This window comes from Aquarana catesbeiana, linkage group LG01, assembly GCF_042186555.1.
Source record: "Aquarana catesbeiana isolate 2022-GZ linkage group LG01, ASM4218655v1, whole genome shotgun sequence".
NCBI classification, from domain to species: Eukaryota; Metazoa; Chordata; class Amphibia; order Anura; family Ranidae; genus Aquarana; species Aquarana catesbeiana.
In genome coordinates, this window is record NC_133324.1 from 125,359,659 (window position 1) to 125,375,463 (window position 15,805).

The following is a 15,805-nucleotide window of genomic DNA, read 5'->3' on the forward strand; positions in this document are numbered from 1 at the left end:
TTAGCCAGTGTCTGTGGAATAGAGCACGCAGCCACATAGGGAGGCAGGCTCTGCTAAGGTGAGCTGTGAGTGAGGGGCTCAGCCAATCACACAGCGACCCTGGGTGGTGGTGGTGGGGGGGGGTTCTGGGATCAGGCTGTGTGCAGGTGGTTGGAGACACACATACACTGATCAGTCATACTTGTATAACTGCTTACAGTAAAGTGAATAATTGATTATCTCTCTACATATTGGGCAGCAAGTGAAGTTGATGTGTCAAAAGCAAAAAAAAAAAAATGGCCAAGCGTAAGGATTTGATCGAATTTGACAAGGACCAAATTGTAATGGCTGGATCAGCGGTCTCCAAACTACAGCCCGGGGGTCAGATGCGGGCCTTTGACTGCTTTTAGCTGGCCCTTGGAGCACAATTTTCATCCATTGATAACAACACTTTGCCCCTTCTGTCTATTATGAATGCTGCTGCTAGACTAATACACCATACTAACTGATCCGTGACTGCTGCCCCTCTCTGCCAATCCCTTCACTGGCTTCCCCTACCCCACCGTATAAAATTCAAAGTACTAACCACAATGTATAAGTCCACCCACAACATTGACTCCAGCTACATCACCAACTTTATCTGCAGATATCGCCAAAATCGTCCTCTCCGCTCCTCCTAAAACCTCCTGCTCTCAAAACCTCCCTTGTTACCTCCTCTCATGCTCGCCTTCAGGACTTCTGCAGAGCCTCTCCCACCTTCTGGAACTCCCTGCACCAGTATGTCAGCTCCTACCCTGTCCGCCTTTAGGCGAGTCATGAAAACTCACTTATTCAGGGAAGCCCACCCCACCTCCACCTAAGACCTGTATCCGAGTCACCTCCATCGGATCATCCCCTGCAAATATTAACTTTTGTAGCACCTCCCTCTCCCTTTAGACTGTAAGCTCCACTAGCAAGGCCCTCCCATTCCTACTATTCTGAACTGTGCTGTAATTGCGTTGTCCCCCCTCTACATTGTGAAGCGCTGAGCAAACTGTTGGCGCTATATAAATCCTGTATAATAATAATTACCCCTTTTGATACCAATGAAAGGGCACAATTCCTCCCAATGACACCATTGATGGGGCACAATTGCCCTGAATGACACCAACAATGGGGAACAATTCTTCCCACTGACACCAATTAGTGGCATTATCGTAGCTCCCAACTGTCTCTCATTCAGAACAATGTCCCTCTGTCCCTCTTTCCTCCTCATTTGTCCCTCATTTTGGTCTGATCTTTATACTTGTATATAAAATGCACTACTTGTCTATCAAAAACCTTTCATCCAATTTCTAAATGGCTGCATTTGTAAATTACGAAAGCCAGCATAAAGGAATAGTAGTGTTAAAAAAAAGCACTTGTGGGTTTTAAGCAATCATTTTTATTATACGGTAATTCTCCTTTTAAGGGGGCTTGGCAGGGGTGTGTCCTATGCTGACATACTTTTGCTAATAGGTGTCCCTTATTCTCATCTCAAAAAGTTGGGAGGTATGCACTATTCCTCCCACTGACACCAACGATGGGGTACTATTCCTCCCACTAATGTTGGGACCTTTTCTACTCCCAATGGCCACTGTACAGGCCCCCTTAAGTCTGAAGGACAGTAAACTGGCCCTTTGTTTATAAAGTTTGGAGACCCCTGAGCTAGATGACTGGGTCAGAGCAACTCCCAAACTGCAGCTCCTGTGGGATGTTCCTGGTCTACAGTGGTCAGGACCTACCAAAGGTGGTCCAAGGAAGGAAAACTAGTGAACCGATGACAGGGTCATGGTCAGCCTAGGCTTGCTGATGCACATGGGGAGTGAAGGCTGGTCCATGTAGTCCGATCCAATGAAAGAGATAATGTAGCTCAGATTGCTGAAAAAAGTTAATGCTGGTTCTGATAGAAAGATGTCAGAATACAAAACGCATCACAGTTGCATATGGGGATGTTCAGCCACAGACCATTCAGGGTGCCAATGCTGACCTGTGTCCACAGCTAAAAGTGCCTAAAATGGGCACATGAGCATCAGAACTGGACCATGAAGCAATGAAAGAAGCTGGCATCATCTGATAAATTCAAGAATGGTTTGAGGAACACAACAGTTAGTATGAGACGTTGACATGGCCTTTAAATTCTCTGGATCTCAATCCAATTAAGCATCTGTAGGATGTACTGGAAAAACGAGTCTGATCCATGGAGACCTCATCTCACAACTTATAGGACTACTGGATCTGCCACTGATGGCTTGGTGCCAGATACCAGGGGGATAAAGGGGCACATTGTTGGGGATACCTGATGTAAAGGGGGATTCTACTGGGGATACCTGATGTAAAGGGGTACTCTGTTGAGGATACCTGATGTAAAGGGGGACTATATTGGGGACACCTGATGTAAAGGGGGACTCTATTGGGGACACATGAGGTAAAGGGGGATTTTACTGGGGACTCCACCTGGCAGGCAGGTGGTGCAATTCGCCATCTTCTCCCTGGGCGCTGGGTGACCTTGTCCCGACACTGGGGCGGGGGGCGCAATACGCCATGTTCTCCCTGGGCACTGGATGGCCTTTAGAGGTCTAGTGGAATTGGGACCTACTCAATATTAGGTGGGTGGACAAGTTATGGCTGATTGGTGTATACAGTTTATCCATTTTGGATTGTCATACCCTACAAAACAACTTCTCTTTAGGGAATGCATTGTGCCAGCAAGAAATAGCATAGCAGGTCATACTGTTCATATGTCACTTACACCAATCAGTAGATTAAAAGGAGAAGTTTGGGATATATAAAAAAAAAAAAGCACACATAGTCACCTCTATGCTGCAGCATCGGTATGATGCTGCAGCTGTCCCACGTGGGCTTATAGTAGAAGTCCAGCCTAACACTAAAATCGCTACCATCTATAGACATTCATGACCTAACACTAACCTATCTAACCCTGTAAAGAGGAAATCAGTATACATACCTTTTCTGATGCACCGAGAGCTAGAGATAGCTGACAGGTGGCTGGATGGACCCGGACAATATGGTCGGGATCCTTGCAAAACCTGGAGCAGCTCTGACAGCGGGCAATAATCACCTCTCAGCCGACTCTAGGACCCAGGAGCGCAAATGTAAGTGCACCCCTGTGACCCACAAAATAAGTATGACCAAAAAAGCTCTGGCTATACTTCTCTTATAAAGTGTTGCTAAAAACAACGAATGTTCCTTCATTTGGGGTAGAGTAGGGGAAGGTTAAAAGGCTCATTCACACTATATCCAGTGAGCTGCATTGATCTGTGCCAGGGATCTCTAAACTTTTCAGCAAATCTTATTTTTTACACATACTGTACTTGCAGACAGGAAAAAAAAAAATCGGTTTTATGTGTATGAATGAATAAAATTGAATAAATTACCTGAGGTAAGGGGGGGACTGTGATGGATACACTGGTATAAAGGGGCACTGTGATGTAGACACTGATGTAGTGGGGGCTCTGATGGGGACACTGAGGTAAGGGGGGGGGGATCTGATAGAGACACTGGTATAAAGGGGCACTGTGATATAGATACTGATATAGGGGGGTTCTGATGGGAAGACTGATGTGGTGATGGAGACACTGATGTAAAGGCGATTCTAATTAAGATATTGACTTAAGGGGGGACTCAGATGGGGACATTGATTTAGGGATGGGCACTGATGAGGATACTGATGCAAGGGAGGCTTTGATGTAAGGTGGGGCTCTGATAGGGACACTGATGTTAGTAGAGACTCTGATGGGGAAACTGATGTTAGGGGGGACTCTGATGGGGACACTGATGTAAGGGGAGATTCTGATGGGAACACGGATGTAAAGGGTGATGGGAACACTAATATACAGGGGGGCTCTAATGGGGATACTGATGCAAGGGGGAGCTTCGATGTAAGGAGGGACTTTGATGGGGACACTGATGTAAGGGGGAACTCTGATAGAGACACTGATATAAGGGGGTACTTTTATGGAGACTATAATGGGGATACTGATGCAAGGGGGAGATTGATGTAAGGGGGGACTCTAATGAGGACACTGATGCAAGGCAGGACTCTGATGGGGATACTAATGTAATGTAGGACTCTGATAGGGACACTGATGTTGGGGGGGTCTCTGGTAGGGACACTGATGTTGGGGCGGGGTCTCTGGTAGGGACACTGATGTTGGGGGGGTCTCTGATGGGGACAATGATGTTGGGGGGTCTCTAATGGGGACACTGATGTAAGGGGGGACTCTGATGGAGACACTGATATAAGGCGGGGTTGCTTTGATGGGGACAATGATGAAGAGGAAACTCTAATGGGGACATTAATGTAACAGGTGCACTAATGCAAGGGGGAACCCTGTTGTAATGTGAAACTCTAAAGGAAGGTGAGACTCTGATGGGGACACTGATGTACAGCGGGACTCTGATGGAGACACTAATGTAAGGGGGATTCTGATGGTGACACTGATGGAGAGGTGACTCTGATGGGGACACTGCTGTAAGGAGGAACTCTGATTGAGACACGACCTTAAGGGGCATTCTTATGGAGACTTGGGGGGGGGACACTGATGTAAGAGGGGACAGTAATGTAAGGGTAGACTCTGATGGGGACACAGATGTACAGGGATGTGTTATGCGAATAAGGATGCAAGAGGGAACTCTGATATAAAGTAGGACTCTGATGGGGACATTGAGGTAAGGGGGGGCTCTGATAGAGACACGGGTATAAAGGGCCACTGTGATGTAGATACTGATGTTGGCGAGCTCTGATGGGAAGACTGGTGTGATGATGGAGACACTGATGTAAAGGCGATTCTAATTAAGATATTGATGTAAGGGGCGGACTCAGATGGGGACATTGATTTAGTGTTGACTCTGATGGAGACACTGATGTACAGGTGGACCCTGATGCGGATGGTGATGTATGGAGAGACTCTAATGGGCAACTCTGATGGGGACACTGGTGTACATTGGAACTCTGATGTAAGAAGGACTGTGATGAAAACACTGATGTGTGGGGGGGGGGCTCTGATGGGGAAGCTGAGGAAGGGGACTCTGAAGGGTTCCCTAAGGTAAGTAGTGGCTCTGGTGGGAACGCTGGTGCAAGAGAGAACTCTGATGTAAGGTGGGACTCAGGACTGTGACAGGGATACTGATGGAAGGGACTTCGACTTTGCTTTGTTTTACTAAAGTTCTTTCTCTTTTGTTCTGAATCCCATTGATCCAACTAAATCAAATTTATTCATCACAGTACTTCCTATACCAGTGTCCACTTCAGAGTTCCCCCTTACATGTGTCTCCATGAGAGTGCCTCCTTACATTGGTGTCCCCATCAAAGTCCCACTTTACATCAAAGTACCACTTACATCATTGTCTCCATCAGAGCCCCCCTGTACATTAGTGTCCCCATCAGATCTTTTTTCTTTTACACACAATTGTCATATTAACAAGTTATTTTTCACACATGGCATACTTGCAACTACACCACACTACACATGTGTGAGACTTTTTCACAGCCTGGCCACATAGAGAAGCCCAACATCCAAGTAGCACCTCCAGGAGTAAATTACACATCTAATTTTCTGACTACCAATCACAGTTATGAAAGGCCATGAGGCTCCAGGACAGTGGAAACACCCACAATATGACCCCATTTTGGAAAGTAAACACTGCAACGTATATTTTATGAGGCATAATGAGTCTTTTGAACATGTAATTTTTTCCGCAAGTTTTTGGAAAATGTGGAAAGAAAATGAAGAAAAAAAAGAAAATGAAGAATTTTTTTTCACAAAGTTGTCAATTTCAAATATATTTCTAACACACAGCATGTACATAACAAGAATGACACCCCAAAATACATTTTGCTACTCCTCCTGAGTATGGCGATACCACATGCGTGAAACTTTTACACAGCCTGGCCACATACAGAAGCCCAACTTAAAAGTAGCACCTTCAGGTGTTCTAGGAGCATAAATTACACATCTAATTTCACTGACTACCTATCACACTTTTGAAAGCCCTGGAGCACCACGACAATGGAAATGCCCACAAAATGACCCAATTTTTTAAAGCAAACACCCCAACATATAATCTACGAGGCATAATGAGTCTTTTGAACGTGTCATTTTTTTCTACAAGTTTTTGGAAAATGTGGAAAGAAATTTAAACTTTTTTTTTTACACAAAGTTGTCAATTTAAAAGATATTTCTAACTCACAGCATGGGCATAGCAAGAATTACACCCCAGAATACATTCTGCTACTCCTCCTGAGTATGGTGATACCACATGTGTGAGACTTTTTTCACAGCCTGGCCACATAGAGAGGCCGAACATGCAGGGAGCACCGTCAAGTGTTCTAGGAGGATAAATTACAAATCTAATTTCCTGACTACCTACAGTGCCTTGCAAAAGTATTCACCACCCTTGGCTTTTTACCTATTTTGTTACATTACAACCTTTAGTTAAATGTTTTTTTAATCTGAATTATATGTGATGGATCAGAACACAATAGTGTAAGTTGGTGAAGTAAAATTAGAAAAATAAATACATAAAACTATTTTTCACAAATAGAAAACTGATAATTGGCATGTGCGTATATATATTCACCTCCTTTGTTATGAAGCCCATAAAAAGCTCTAGTGCAACCAATTACCTTCAGAAGTCAGATGATTAGTGAAATGATGTCCACCTGTGTGTAATGTAAGTGTCACATGATCTGTCATTACATATACACACCTTTTTGAAATGCCCCAGCGGTTACAACACCTAAGCAAGAGGCACCACTAACCAAACACTGCCATGAAGACCAAGGAACTCTCCAAACAAGTCTCCAAACAATGTTGTTGAGAAGTACAAGTCAGGGTTAGGTTACAAAAAATATCCAAATCTTTGAAGATCCCTAGGAGCACCATCAAATCTATCATAACCAAATGGAAAGAACATGGCACAACAGTAAACCTGATAATAGACGGCAGCACACCAAAATTCACGGACCGGGCAAGGTGGGCATTAATCAGAGAAGCAGCACAGAGACCTAAAGTAACCTGGAGGAGCTGCAGAGTTCCACAGCAGAGTCTGGAGTATCTGTACATAGGACGATAAATAAGCCGTATGGTCCATAGAGTTGGGCTTTAGAGTGGCCAGAAGAAAGCCATTATTTTCAGCAAAAAACAAAATGGCACATTTTGAGTTTGCGAAAAGGCATGTGGGAGACATGTGGGAGACAAAATGTATGGAGGAAAGTGCTCTGGTCTGATAAGACTAAAATTGAACTTTTTGGACATCAAAGAAATAGCTACGTCTGGTGCAAAATCAACATATCACATCACCCAAAGAACACCATCCCCACAGTGAAACATGGTGGTGGCAGCATCATGCTGTGGGGATGTTTTTCAGCAGTCGGGACTGGGAAACTGGTCAGAGCTGAGGGAAAGATGGATGGTGCTAAATACAGGGATATTCTTGAGCAAAACCTGTACCACTCTGTGTGTGATTTGAGGCTAGGATGGAGGTATACCTTCCAGCAGGACAATGACCCCAAACACACCGCTAACGCAACACTTGAGTGATTTAAGGGGAAACATGTAAATGTGTTGGAATGGCCTAGTCAAAGCCCAGACCTCAATCCAATAGAAAATCTGTGGTCAGACTTAAAGATTGCTGTTCACAAGCGCAAACCATCCAACTTGAAGGAGCTGGAGCAGTTCCGCAAGGAGGAATAAGCAAAAATCCCAGTGGTAAGATGTGGCAAGCTCATAGAGACTTATCCAAAGCGACTTGGAGCTGTGATAGCCGCAAAAGGTGGCTCTACAAAGTATTGACTTTAGGGGGGTGAATAGTTATGCATATTGACTTTTTCTGTTATTTTCTCCTATTTGTTGTTTGCTTCACAATAATAAAAAAAAAAAAATCTTCAAAGTTGTGGGCATGCTCTGTAAATTAAATGATGCAAATCCTCAAACAACAATTTTAATTCCAGGTAGTGAGGCAACAAAACACGAAAAATGCCAAGGGGAGTGAATACTTTTTGCAAGGCACTGTATCACACTTTTGAAGGCCCTGGAGCACCAGGACAATTAAAACTCCCACAAAATGACCCCATTTTATAAAGAAAACACTCCAATATGTAAATTCTATGAGGCATAATGAGTCTTTTGAACATGTCATTTTTTCCACAAGTTTTTGGAATATGTGAAAAGAAAATGATTTTTTTTTTTTTTTTTTTTACACAAAGTTGTCAATTTATAAGATATTCCTAAAGAGACAAAATGTGAAAACAAATCTAGACAATCACATTGTCTGATTTTTGAAAGAATTTATTTGCAAATTATGGTGGAATATAAGTATTTGGTCAATATCAAAAGTTCATCTCAATACTTTGTTATATATCCTTTGTTGGCAATGACAGAGGTCAAACATTTTCTGTAAGTCTTCACAAGGTTGTCACACACTGTTGCTGGTATGTTGGCCCATTCCTCCATGTAGATCTCCTCTAGAGCAGTGATGTTTTGGGGCTGTCGCTGGGCAACACGGACTTTCAACTCCCTCCAAAGGTTTTCTATGTGGTTGAGATCTGGAAACTGGCTAGGCCACTCCAGGACCTTGAAATGCTTCTTACGAATCCACTCCTTCATTGCCCGGGTGGTGTGTTTGGGATCATTGTCATGCTGAAAGACCCAGCCATGTTTCATCTTCAATGCCCTTGCTGATGAGAGGAGGTTTGCACTCAAAATCTCACAATACATGGCTCCATTCATTCTTTCATGTACACGGATCAGTCGTCCTGTTCCCTTTGCGGAGAAACAGCCCCAAAGCATGATGTTGCCACCCCCATGCTTCACAGTAGGTATGGTGTTCTTTGGTTGCAACTCAGCATTCTCTCTCCTCCAAACACGACGAGTTGTGTTTCTACCAAACAGTTCTACTTTGGTTTCATCTGACCATATGACATTCTCCCAATCCTCTTCTGGATCATTCAAATGCTCTCCACCAAACCTCAGACGGGCCCGGACATGTACTGGCTTAAGCAGGGGGACTTGTCTGGCACTGCAGGATCTGAGTCCCTGGCACCGTAGTGTGTTACTGATGGTAGCCTTTGTTACCTTGGTCCCAGCTCTCTGCAGGTCATTCACTAGGTCCCCCTGTGTGGTTCTGGGATTTTTGCTCACCGTTCTTGTGATCATTTTGACCCCACGGGGTGAGATCTTGCGTGGAGCCCCAGATCGAGGGAGATTATCAGTGGTCTTGTATGTCTTCCATTTTCTAATTATTGCTCCCACAGTTGATTTCTTCACACCAAGCTGCTTGCCTATTGCAGATTCAGTCTTCCCAGCCTGGTGCAGGTCTACAATTTTATTTCTGGTGTCCTTCGACAGCTCTTTGGTCTTCACCATAGTGGAGTTTGGAGTGTGACTGTTTGAGGTTGTGGACAGGTGTCTTTTATACTGATAACAAGTTCAAACAGGTGCCATTAATACAGGTCAGGAGTGGAGGACAGAGGAGCCTCTTAAAGAAGAAGATACAGGTCTGTGAGAGCCAGAAATCTTGCTTGTTTGTAGGTTACAAATACTTATTTTCCACCATAATTTACAAATAAATTCTTTAAAAAAATCAGACAATGTGATTGTCTGAATTTGTTTCCACATTTTGTCTCTCATAGTTGAGGTATACATATGATGACAATTACAGGCCTCTCTCATCTTTTTAAGTGGGATAACTTGCACAATTGGTGGCTGACTAAATACTTTTTTGCCCCACAGTACATAGGAAAAATTACACCCCAAAATACATTCTTCTACTCCTCCTGAGTATGGCGATACCACATATGAGAGCTCCCTCTAACTTGTGGATTAATTGGAGCCCATATAATCTGATACCCCCATCTACTGCATCTTTGTTGCTCTAGTGACAATGTCCATTAGAATGAAATGCGTAGGGAAGAGCCTTAGCGGAAACATCATCACGCCCACCCGGACGCTGGACGCTTGTTTGTGAACTCAATGTTTTTACTGTTGTGTAAGTAGACTACTTTTTAAAATAAATGTGATTTTAATATACTGCACAATAAATCACTCCTCTTCTCTTCACATATTGTTGTGAATCTACATTTGACTGTGAGTGTATAATCCCTGGAGGTGGTCTGACAAGCATTGGAGGTTATTGCAGTTGGCTGCAGAGCCTGCTTCTCTGGTGTCTGTATGTGATCGGAGTGGGGCTGATATCCATTCACCCATCCCATCAGTTAGAGCTTTAACCACTTGCTTACTGGGCACTTAAACCCCCCTCCTGCCCAGACCAATTTTCAGCTTTCAGCGCTGACGCACTTTGAATGACAATTGTGCGGGCATACAACACTTTACCCAAATTAAATTTTTATCATTTTTTTTCCCACAAATAGAGCTTTCTTTTGGTGGTATTTAATCACAGCTGGGGTTCTTATTTTTTGCTAAACAAACAAAAAAAGATGGAAATTTTTGAAAAAAAAAAATCATGTTTAATAGTTTGTTATAAAATTTTGCAAACAGGTAATTTTTCTCCTTCATTGATATGCGCTGATGAGGCATCACTGGTGGGTACTGATAGGCTGCACTGATGGGCACGGATAAGCACAGATAAGGCGACACTGATAGGCACAGTTAAGGCAGCACTGATGGGGACAGATAAGGGGGTACTGATGGGCACAGATAAGGCGGCACTGATGGCCACTGATGGGTGGCACGGATGGGTGGCACGGGTAGGTGGCACTGATGGACACTGATAGGTACCACTGATGGGGGGCACTGATGGGCAGCACTGATGGGGGGAACTGATGGGCAGCACTGATGGGCAGTGATGGCCGGCACTGATGGGCACTTATGGGCACTGGTAGGTGACATTGATGGGCACTGATAGGTGGCATTGATGTGCAGCACTGTTGTTGCACTGATGGGTGGCACTGTGGGCACTGATGGGTGGCACTGATTGATGGCACTGTGGGCACTGATGGGTGACGCTGGTGGGCACTGGTAGGCAGCACCGCTGCCTATTGCTGTGTCACAGAAGATCGCCGTGATCTGGACTGATGTCCCGATCACGGCCGCCGGTGATCGGGTTTTTTTATCCTCCTCACGCTCTGTTTACATCACATGATCAGCTGTCATTGGCTGACAGCTGATCATGTGATAAGGGGTCGGGACCCACCCGTTACTCTGATCTGTGATCAGGCGAGTCTCATAGACTCGCTGATCACTGCGCGTGCCGCGCGCACCCTGCAGGGGGCGCGCAGGCTGCTCGTGCACGGGACGACGTGAATAGGCATAGTCCCGGCAATGTAGATCCACGCTGTTACCGTCATTTGGCAATGGCCCGGATCTGAAGTGGTTAATAAGGTCTTAGGCTCTGGTAAGAGGCAAATTTATCTCTTGTGGGATACACTTTGGTGTGGTGATCACCTGAAGCACTGTAATTTATATTTTATATGAACTACATTATTGGAGCACCTGATTTTGCACATATCTTTGATTTTTCACTGGGACTTTTTTTTTTTTCATCTGGACTATTGTATGAATGTTCATTATTATGGGATTATTAATTTTTAACATAATATTTTTTGCCGTGTTTATTTATTAGGTTTTGTTGGGTATTGATTTATAATATACAGCACTGTGCACTATATCAGATAGCGCAACATATTTTTTCATGTGTTTTCTATATATTTTTATGTGAAATATAATGAGTGCAGCTATCCATATGGAATTGATTAGGATTACACTGTTATAAATTAAATTGTATACACTTAGCACAGAGCCTTTATTTTTTCTATTCTTTATTTTATGGCAGTGTGGTGCACAGTACTGAAGGGGTCAACTGGTTAACTTGTATCTCACTGCTCCAGGGTTCTTGTCACGTACCCGGTGGAGATCGAGCTGTAGAGAGGGCTTCTCTTGCACCTTCTGTCCAACGCCCCTGGTAGAGATAACAGGGAGTGAAGGACACAGAGTGGCATGAGGGCCGATGTAGCGAGTGGCACCAGCTGGGCCTTGGCACAAACCCGATGGCTGTAGATCACTGGACAGGCACTGAGAACTGGAACTCTGTGTCGCTGGATCAGCAGGTGGAAGAGTTGCTGGAATATAAGCCAGGGGGTCATCAACAGCCGGGCAGAGCAGGTACAGGAACATGAGGCAGAAGCTAAAACAGGATACAGGCTGGGTTCGGTTCACAGTTGGGCAGTGAGGTACAGGAACATGAGACAGAAGCAAAGTCAAACACAAGCCAAGGTCACAGGTAGGCAGATGGAAGTCCAAAGGAAGGTACAGGTGAAGCCAGGTCAAACACAGGAAACTGGAACAGATTAAGGCACAAGTTAACAGGAACAAGCCGATAGACCACTCAGCAATAGGGATGAGCTTCGAGTTCGAGTCGAACATCGGCTGTTCGCTAGTTCGCTGAACAGCGAACACTTTGGGGTGTTTGCAGCAAATTCGAAAGCCGCGAACACCCTTTAAAAGTCTATGGGAGAAATCAAAAGTGCTAATTTTAAAGGCTTATATGCAAGTTATTGTCATAAAAAGTGTTTGGGGACCAGGGGACATGGATCAATGCAAAAAAAAGTTTTAAAAACGGCCGTTTTTTCAGGAGCAGTGATTTTAATAATGCTTAAAGTAAAACAATAAAAGTGTAATATCCCTTTAAATTTCGTACCTGGGGGGTGTCTATAGTATGCCTGTAAAGGGGCGCATGTTTCCCGTGTTTAGAACAGTCTGACAGCAAAATGACACTTCAAAGGAAAAAAAGTCATTTAAAACTACTCGCGGCTATTAATGAATTGCCGGTCCGACAATACACATAAAAGTTCATTGATAAAAACGGCATGGGAATTCCCCACAGGGGAACCCCGAACCAAAATTTTTTTAAAAATGACGTGGGGGTCCCCCTAAATTCCATACCAGGCCCTTCAGGTCTGGTATGGATATTAAGGGGAACTCCGGCCAAAATTTTTTAAAAAAATGGCGTGGGGTCCCCCTCAAAATCTATACCAGACCCTTCAGGTCTGGTATGGATTTTAAGGGGAACCCCGCGCCAAAATTTTTAAAAAAATGGCGTGGGCTCTCCCCAAAAATCCATACCAGACCCTTATCCGAGCACGCAACCTGGCAGGCTGCAGGAAAAGAGGGGGGACGAGAGAGCGCCCCCCCTCCTGAACCGTACCAGGCCACATGCCCTCAACATTGGGCGGGTGCTTTGGGGTAGCCCCCCCAAAACACCTTGTCCCCATGTTGATGGGGACAAGGGCCTCATCCCCACAACCCTTGCCCGGTGGTTGTGGGGGTCTGCGGGCGGGGGGCTTATCGGAATCTGGAAGCCCCCTTTAACAAGGGGACCCCCAGATTCCGGCCCTCCCCCTGTGTGAAATGGTAAGGGGGTACAAAAGTACCCCTACCATTTCACAAAAAGTGTCAAAAATTTTAAAAATGACAAGAGAAGTGTTTTTGACAATTCCTTTATTTAAATGCTTCTTCTATCTTCTATCTTCTTTCTTCTATCTTCTTTCTTCTAACTTCTTTCTTCTATCTTCCTTCGGTTTCTTCCTTCATCTTCATCTTCTTCTGGTTCTTCTGGTTCTTCCTCCGGTGTTCTTGTCCGGCATCTTCCTCCGCAGCACCGGCGTCTTCTTCCCTTCGTCTTCTGGGCCACTCCGCATCCAGCATGATGGGATGAGAGGCTCCCGCTGTGTGATGATTCTCCTCTTCTGGCGGTTCTTAAATAATGGAGGGCGGGGCCACCTGGTGACCCCGCCCCCTCTGACGCACGGTGACTTCCCTGTCCGCCCCTCTGACGTCACGGGGAATGCCACAGGGAAGTCCCCGTGCATCAGAGGGGGGCGGGGTCACCAGGTGGCCCCGCCCTCCGTTATTTAAGAACCGTCAGAAGAGGAGAAGCGTCACACAGCGGGAGCCTCCCATCCCATCATGCTGGATGCGGAGCGGCCCAGAAGACGAAGGGAAGTAGACGCCGGCGCCACAGAGGAAAATGCCGGACGAGAACACCGGAGGAGGAACCAGAAGAACCAGAAGAAGAAGATGGAGGAAGAAACCGAAGGAAGATAGAAGAAAGAAGATAGAAGAAAGAAGAAGCATTTAAATAAAGGAATTGTCAAAAACTTTCTCTTGTCATTTTTAAAATTTTTGACACTTTTTTTGTGAAATGGTAGGGGTACCCCCTTACCATTTCACACAGGGGGGGAGGGCCGGGATCTGGGGGCCCCCTTGTTAAAGGGGGCTTCCAGATTCTGATAAGCCCCCCACCCGTAGACCCCCACAACCACCGGCAAGGGTTGTGGGGATGAGGCCCTTGTCCCCATCAACATGGGGACAAGGTGTTTTGGGGGGCTACCCCAAAGCACCCTCTCAATGTTGAGGGCATGTGGCCTGGTACGGTTCAGGAGGGGGGGCGCTCTCTCATCCCCCCTCTTTTTCTGCGGCCTGCCAGGTTGCGTGCCTGGATAAGGGTCTGGTTGGATTTTTTGGGAGACACCACACCGTTTTTTTTTTTAATTTTGGCGCGGGGTTCCCCTTAAAATCCACACCAGACCTGAAGGGTGTGGTATAGATTTTGAGGGGGACCCCACGCCATTTTTTTAAAAAATTTTGGCCGGGGTTCCCCTTAATATCCATACCAGACCTGAAGGGCCTGGTATGGAATTTAGGGGGACCCCCCACGTCATTTATTTTTTTATTTTTGTTCAGGGTTCCCCTGTGGGGAATTCCCATGCCGTTTTTATCAATGAACTTTTATGTGTATTGTCGGACCGACAATTCATTAATAGCCGCGAGTAGTTTAAATGACTTTTTTTCCTTTGAAATGTCATTTTGCTGTCAGACTGTTCTAAACACGGGAAACATGCGCCACTTTACAGGCATACCATAGACACCCCCCAGGTACGAAATTTAAAGGAATATTATACTTTTATTGTTTCACTTTAAGCATTATTAAAATCACTGCTCCTGAAAAAACGGCCATTTTTAAAACTTTTTTTTGCATTGATCCATGTCCCCTGGGGCAGGACTCAGGTCCCCAAACACTTTTTATGACAATAACTTGCACATAAGCCTTTAAAATTAGCACTTTTGATTATTCATGTTTGTGTCCCATAGACTTTAACGGTGTTCGCGTATTCTAACAAATTTTTTGCCTGTTCGCATGTTCTGGTGCGAACCGAACAGGGGGGTGCTCGGCTCATCCCTACTCAGCAACGTGTATGTGTCATTGCTCAGTTTAAATGGGCTGTCTGGCGCCAGTACGTGCACGCTCACGCATGCACCAATACATTATATTCTTTGTGCACACGCTGGTGTGCCCGTGCCTGCGCGGCAATACGTGTCTGTTAACCGGACTTACCTTACAGTTCTCCTCCTCACACAGGATCGCTGTGTGAATATAAGAAGCCAGGAACAGCGAGTTATCACTGTATGTTTACATTTGTGATCGGCTGGGATTGGACACACCTGATCACGTAGTAAAGAGCCAATGTCATTAGCTCTTTACCCTGATCAGTGATGTGCTGTGTCGAAGGGGGGCATGCGTGAGTGGCGTAATGAGGAGGATGTCATATGATGTCCACTCAGAGGGACAATAGGCCCGCCCGCCCATCAATCTATATTGGCCAGGCAGGAAGAGGTAATTTGGCCTACAGTATGCCCATAGCAGCAAGACGGGAGCCAGGAGGAGGAGCAGATCTGGATGGAAGAAGGGAGGAAGGAAATTCGTGTGAATGCTAGGGCAAGCATGTCATTAGTTGCTAGGATGCCAGCAGTCCTACTGTGTGGGGGTG